The sequence below is a fragment of the Vicia villosa genome, linkage group LG2, assembly GCF_029867415.1.
Source record: "Vicia villosa cultivar HV-30 ecotype Madison, WI linkage group LG2, Vvil1.0, whole genome shotgun sequence".
Lineage (NCBI taxonomy): Eukaryota > Viridiplantae > Streptophyta > Magnoliopsida > Fabales > Fabaceae > Vicia > Vicia villosa.
The window spans coordinates 190463907-190471103 of NC_081181.1; the positions used below are offsets into that span (position 1 = coordinate 190463907).

A 7197-nucleotide genomic window follows, 5' to 3' on the forward strand; every position below is an offset into this window, starting at 1 on the left:
CATGTAATTAAATATTGTTTAGTAATAAAATATTTTTAGTATTTTTATTGATTTATAATTTTTTAAGCTTTCATGGTAGGGAAGAGAATAAATTGTTTACATATGGAAATTTCTTATTCCACCCATGCTTTTACAGCGCATCACGCGAGTTTTCAAAAATGCCCTTGAAATTGGAAATACATTTTCGATTCGCACCATGGTTGACATGAACGTTGGAAGATTTTGGTTATTAACCGGAAATATAGTTACAGTTTAGAACCATAAATATATTTCCGGTTCGTGGAACAACTAAAAGGCGCGCTGTCTCTTCTCCTCCATTACAGTTTCAAAAACAAACAAAAACATATATAAAAACTCTCTCAATTTCATTTTTCACCAAATCAACCACACTTGCAACCCAAGTTGTTAGAAATCATCAACCATCAGCCCCTCAAGCATCCAATCACAACCAATCAAGGAAAATCAACCACAATCACCAAGTAAGTTGTTTTTGAACTTAAATGTGTGTTTTAGGTTAAAAATTAAGATTTGTAGTTTGTTATCAATATTAGGAATCATTGGAAAGGTGTTAGCAATGTCATTTTCATGATCAATGATTTGTTTAGCTCATTTGGGGGAAGAGAAAATGCATTTCCGATTTTTAGCTAGAACAGAATCCCAAGTGCATTTCCGGTTTTTGTCTGTATCTATTTTCAACTTTGTTTTGAACATTGTTCCTTAAGTTAACATTTGTTTCATACTTCTACAGGAGAAATGACTGACAGAGCATCTCGATTGAGGCACGACAGGGTTGCACAACATGCTTCTGTGTGGAGAGAACGGGGGCAGGAAACCCCAACCTCCTCTAGCCTATGGATAGGCCGTACCAGATGCACCTCATACAGATTATGCCTCTGGTGTTCTTGCTTCTGCTCCTACTATGTTGCCCTCCCGCAGCAGGCTGAATTCTCCAGTTCATCTGTTTCCGCCTCCGCCCTTCCGCATACGCACTTCTCCACTAAGTGCATTTGAGACGGGAGAGACGTCCGATTCTCAGGAGACACCAGAGGCCCAGCTACAACCTCCATCCCAGGCACCTGAGCCGAGTCATGAGGCGGCACCTGAGCGTGCACCTGCACAAGTAACACCTGCGGCGCCTCAGGGTTTTGGAGGAGGACCGTCTGATTTATCCCTTATTCCTGTTTACCCTGACCATGTTGCTTGACATATTTGGGACTGACATGTATGAATTTTGAATTTTGATTTCAATTACAGTTTGAATTATGAACTATGAATTTCTATTACATTTTGAATTTTGAATTTTGAATTTAGGTTTGTTGATTAACTCTGTCTAAATATTTATGCATGAACGTGATAGGCTAAAGTTAATTAACCATGAGCGGAAGATCAGTAGACTCGTACCCCCTATTGAGCTATGGTTTGATGAGCTTTTACAGCTTACAAGGTTGAAAGATTTGGCCCAGTGTGGATACAACGTTGTTAACTGGGGTATGATTTACGCTTTTGTTGAGAGGTGGCACCATGAGACGTCTTCATTTCATCTACCACATGCTGAGATGACAATCACACTCGATGACATCGCGTGTCTGTTGCATCTTCCAATTAGAGGGACATTCTTGGATCATGATAGGATTGAGAAAGTGGAAGTGTTGTGTATGTTGGTTGAGACGTTAGGAGTTACCCCCGGCGAGTGCCCTGGGAGAGATTGATAAAATAGTGGTTGCCACATCAGGTATAATTATTTGACTAATGTGTTCATAGATGAGATAAGGCATGCACGAGAGGCTGATGGTGATCCCGAGCAGGTTACCAATCACAGAAGGTTTCCTATGAGAGCATACCTTTTGTATCTTGTTGGCACATAGATTTTTTTTTTATACTAGTGCCACTTACACCAATATCAAGTATGTATCATGATTTCTTATAGACATGGCTTTTAATAAGTTAGGACAATAGGAACTCGAAATTTTCATTCCATACTTTTAATGTGAGCTTGTGTTAGGTGCCAAATTGTGTTAATATTTAGTTTAATTAGTGACACCTTTCGACCGTTTTTATCGAGTATTCGCACAATTCCCTGAAGTTTTAGATGATTATTTATAGTTTATAACTTTTAGCTTTCATTTTATGTTAATATGTGTTATAGTTATGATTGTGTAGGTTTTAGCTGATTTTGGGAAGCTTGGAGCTTGTTTTGGCCTTGATTGAAGACTGCTGGGACAGTGATGTGTGCGCGTCGCGCGGTAATAGGACGCGTCGCGCCATGGGCAAGATATTTTGTGAAGCTTCAAGCAGAGATTTGCGCGCGTCGCGCGTCCGGGCGGTTTAACTTTTTAGTGTAATGGCGCGAAGTGCGCTGGAGGGCGCGACGCGCCCTGGACAGATTTCAGAAATTCTATATAAAGAGCATTTCAGATATTTTATGTCTTCTTGATCATTTTAAGAGCTCAAGAACCATTGTCTACTGTAGCAAACTGAGAATTGAAGATTTGAAGCTTTGATCGTCGATTAATCGCCATAGATGCTTGTTGATCTTCATCCTTTCCTTTTTGAGCAAGCTACCATTTTCATGGATAGCTAAATCTCTTTTGTATCAAGATAAGATGTAATCTTCCTATATTTTTGTATGTTTTTCTTGTGAATATATTATGTATGAACAAGTGATGATCAATATAGATGGCTTAGTTTGTTTATGAAAGCTTTTCTATGGTATAAGTGTTTGAGACATCAATGTTTGTATCTAGACCTAACTTTATCATCTATCAAACTATAAGTTGCAGACATGGATTTAGCGTTTGATGTTTACTTAGTATCGGTTTTAAACGTTATTTGTATTGTTTAAACGGTGGAGAAATCGTTGGTTAAACAATACGGTAAATCTAGCTATATCGTTGCGGGCACGAACGATATAGACGTCGATACGTAATTATATTGATCGTTAACGAGTTCATATACATATATTTATAAGGAGACATACAAATTTAGGTCTATGAAATCGAATCTTGATACATTTTCTTTAACTTAGAACTTTCATTAATTTACTCCTTGCAACTAAAAATTGTTGAATGATCTTTTACCAACTAAAAACCAAAGTAACCTTAACTCAAGACAACATAAACTATAGAACGGCAGTGATATCGCAACAATCCCTGTGGATACAATATAAACGAAAAGTACTCCAGTATACTCTTTCAACAGTTTGCCACACATAACATCTATAACTACTCCGACTGTGGCCAAGAAGGGTCTACCTAATAGTATTGGGATTTCAGTGTCTTCGCATACATCCATCACACAATTTTTGCAGGTATGACTAGTTCCCCTATCTTTATCTACATATCCTATACAATTCCTATAGGATATTTCACTTATCTATCTGCCAAGTACAAACTCATTCTAGTTGGCTTCATACCATTTATCCTAGTTTTTTTTAGACGGTCAAGGGCATAAAACTCACACATAGATCACACAAAGCATTTTCAAATCTCTTTGTGCCTATAACATATGGAATTGAAAAAATCCTAGGATCTTTTAATTTTGAAGGCAACTTATTATTGAATATAACATTGCACTCTTGATTCAATATTACAGTATTAGTAACTTCCAGTTTTCGTTTGTTTGATAGGATTTCCTTAACAAATTTGGCATATGAATGCATTTGTGACCATTCTTCAATGAAAGGGATGTTTATATATAACTTTTTCAATACTTCATCACACTTCTTAAAATGGTCCTCTACATTGGGTCTCATTAATATTTTCGTAAATGGGATATGGTGGGGGAGATACATATGAATCTATCTCAACTACCTCCTTTGTAGGTGGTGCCATCTCTCTCGCTCTCTCCTTTCCAGATAGTACTGGTTTACCCTCAGTACTTTGCAATTTATCTCTTTGTCCAGCATCGATCTCCAACTCTCCCGTGTTATACTGTTTATGTTCCCTCTTGGGGTCGAAATCGAGTGGTTTCTCCATCCAGGGTTATAAGTATTGGAATATGGGTTCCTTGGTGCATAGTGTACATGGTCATGTGGGATTCCGGAAAATAGTTGACATTCAGTAGCGGCGTGTCCATGGACTCCACATATCTCACAGCTTGGAGTTACAACAGATGTGGTAGCAATAAGGGTAAGGGTAAAATTATTAATTTTTTAAGTAAGGTCGTCTACTTTAGCATTGGCGTGGTGAATTCCATTTACTTCGTAGATGCCAACCTTTGGTTGGGACATTTCTAGAGGAGCACATTCACTTCCCTACAGATAGTAGTTTAGAACCATATCTTCTATAAGTTGATAGGCTTCTTGAAAGGGTTTGTCCATTAGTGCGCCGCCATCTACAACGTCTATGGCCAATCTTGTGTTGTACAGAAGACCATTATAAAAGGAACAGATAATAACCCATTTCTCTAGACCATGATGTGGGAAGAGGCTCATCATATCTTTATACCTCTCCTAAGCTTCAAAAAGAAATTCGCCATTTTTATGTCTGAAATCGTTTATTTGGCTTCTTAGCGTTGCTGTTTTACTCAGTGGGAAGTAGCATGCTAAGAATGCCATGTAGCGATGGAGTTTGATGGCAGGGACAACGGCTAGGCTTCGGTTGTGTCCCTTAGGGAAAATGGGAAGAGATATAGTCGAGTGGCCTCTGGATTTATGGCATTGCTTTTCAATTAGGGATGGCAAGTAAACCCGCACCCGCACCCGAACCTGAGTCAACAGGTGAAAATCCGAGTTGATTGGGTTTGGGTTTGATTCGGGTGCCACCCGATATTTTGGGTGCGGATTTGGGTAGTGTGAAACCCATACCCGAAACCCGAAATCACAACCACTTATATATATATATAAATATAAATATATAAAAAATATATGTGTATAATATATATTGTGGAAAATTGTAGAAAAAAAGTATTTTATATATTTTGTTGCGGGTTCAGCTTTTGGTGAAAAAACCCGAACCCAACAGGTGTGGGCGTGAGTGTTATTTTGTCACCCGAACAATATTTGGGTTGGGGTTGGGGTTCGGGTTCAGATGTCCATTTGGAGTGCGGGTTTGGGTAGTGTGAAATCTATACCCGACCCGACTCATTGCCATACCTATTTTCAATATGTCAATGTATTGCACAAACACAAACATATGTAGATTGGGATTCTCTATAGGGTTACTAGAGAATTGGTTTAGTTGCACGATTTGCAGTAGAGAAGGTTTTAACTGGGAATAATTTACCTTGATTGTAAGGGGTGCAATGCTCGAATGTGGCTCGTATTGGGTTGGGACGGCGTAGTCCTTAAAAGGACGATTATCGTTCGCAACCAATAGTGCGAGTTAGGTCCAAAATTGTTCGATACAGCATCTCAAATGAAGAAAACTCTAGATTTCTCTACAGGTCGCTCTAGCTCATCCTCGGAAGTGCGGGTACTTGGCATACATACGACCAAAGGGGAAAAATAGTAAAAAGTGTCTTAGTTTATACAATGCAACAATAGAGCCATGATATTGATTAATTGTTCCCTGACAACGGCGCCAAAAACATGATACGTTACGCAAGTGCACGGAAATACCGTGGTAATATAAAAATGTTTGAACCCACATAGACGAATATTAAAGAGTACCATTATCTATTGCAAATATGTTAATCTAAGGCTATGAGTAAGAGTTTTGATTGCAAACAAATTAAAATAAGTTAGTTTAAGAATTAATAAAAACCGAGACCTGAATGTAATTTCTGGGTACCGCTGGGACTTGTATAAAATTCTGCACCTAATTTTAATCTTGAAAATATTTTTGGTAGAAATATTAATTTAAAAATACTGTTCACTTTCGCACAGTCCGTATCGAATTTCAGTAACGTAATCGCCTGCTTTCGCAGGTAACAAGTTGCAATTTCAAAATTCTTTTTTTGAAAAGTAATAGTTGATAATTAATTAATAAAGTGTTGTCGATGTTTTTAAAAATAAAAAATCTGGATTTTAATGGTTAGATATTGTTTTTACACTTTCGCGCTGAAACTAGGATCACTGCATTTTCGCTTTTGCGGTAAAATTTAAATTTCAGAGAGCAATCCAAACCAAAAAAATTATATTTATTATGAAAACTCGAAGCTTTTATTTTTATCATATCTCGTCTTTACGACGATACTCATATTTTAGATTCTAAAAATTTAGTCGGACATGCAATATACGTAAAAATTACAATAAATGAATCACATACATATGCTAAACATACTAAATATAATAATAATAATAATAATAATAATAATAATAATAATAATAATAATAATAATAATAATAATAATAATAATAAAAAATTTAGGCACATGTAAAAGTGATATGATAAGAATAACAGTAAAGTAAAAAATAATATAACATGAACTTATCCGTACTAAATATAAAAGAGCTCCAAAACAGGCATTGAGAAATTTCTAAAAAAACACTTAAGAAAATTATGGCGGCAAAATAAAATTATGTTTGATCCAAGTATAGACCAAAAAATTCTCAAACTGAATTATAATGTGCCCTTATCACTCGTTGTGAGCAAATACATGTTATTTTACAAACTTATCACTAGTTGAAAAATCTCTCTTATGATTATTATTGTATGAACACTTGTGTTTAGATTGATTATTTGATCAATCAAACTTAATTTAAGCTTTGTATGAAAATTAAATTATGATAATTGTTAAATTTCTTATTTTAAAAAATTCACCTTTCTCAATTGTTTTGAATAATGATAATTTGAGTTAACTATAATAATATTCATTTAATTATAAATAGATTTATTGGAGACTCTCTGGTGCCATCTCTCAATCTCTTATCTTTTATTTTATGTTATTTACTTTAGAACTTTTTTTTTTCTTCTATCTATCCTCAACTTAAAATTCTTACACAATTTACTACTTAAATATTAAAGCTACTCATTAGTTAATCCCGAATTTAGGAGTTAATATGAAAACTCCTAAATTAAGTGTTTTTAAAAAAAAAATTCTATACAAAGAAAACTTCTATCAGAACATGAAAAAGAGATTACTAATTTTAACTAGTAAGACACTAGTGCTGCCGCACGGGTCGTACACTACGCCAAATTTAAGTTTTAGCAGCACCCCTACTAAAGCGCTTCTAGTAAAAAGCGCTGTTATAGGTTGCACTAAAAACAAAATAAAAAAACACGCTAAAAAAGCGCTCTTAAAGGGGGGGTAATGAAA

The 7197-nt window shown here is 35.8% G+C and overlaps 1 non-coding gene across 1 annotated transcript; it reads left to right on the plus strand.

The window, feature by feature from the left end:
• Window positions 1-4406: 4406 nt before the first annotated feature.
• LOC131654320 (small nucleolar RNA R71) lies at window positions 4407-4513 on the plus strand. Its single transcript, XR_009299361.1, has one exon. It is a non-coding gene; the product is annotated as a small nucleolar RNA R71 (small nucleolar RNA).
• The last annotated feature ends 2684 nt before the right edge of the window (window positions 4514-7197 follow it).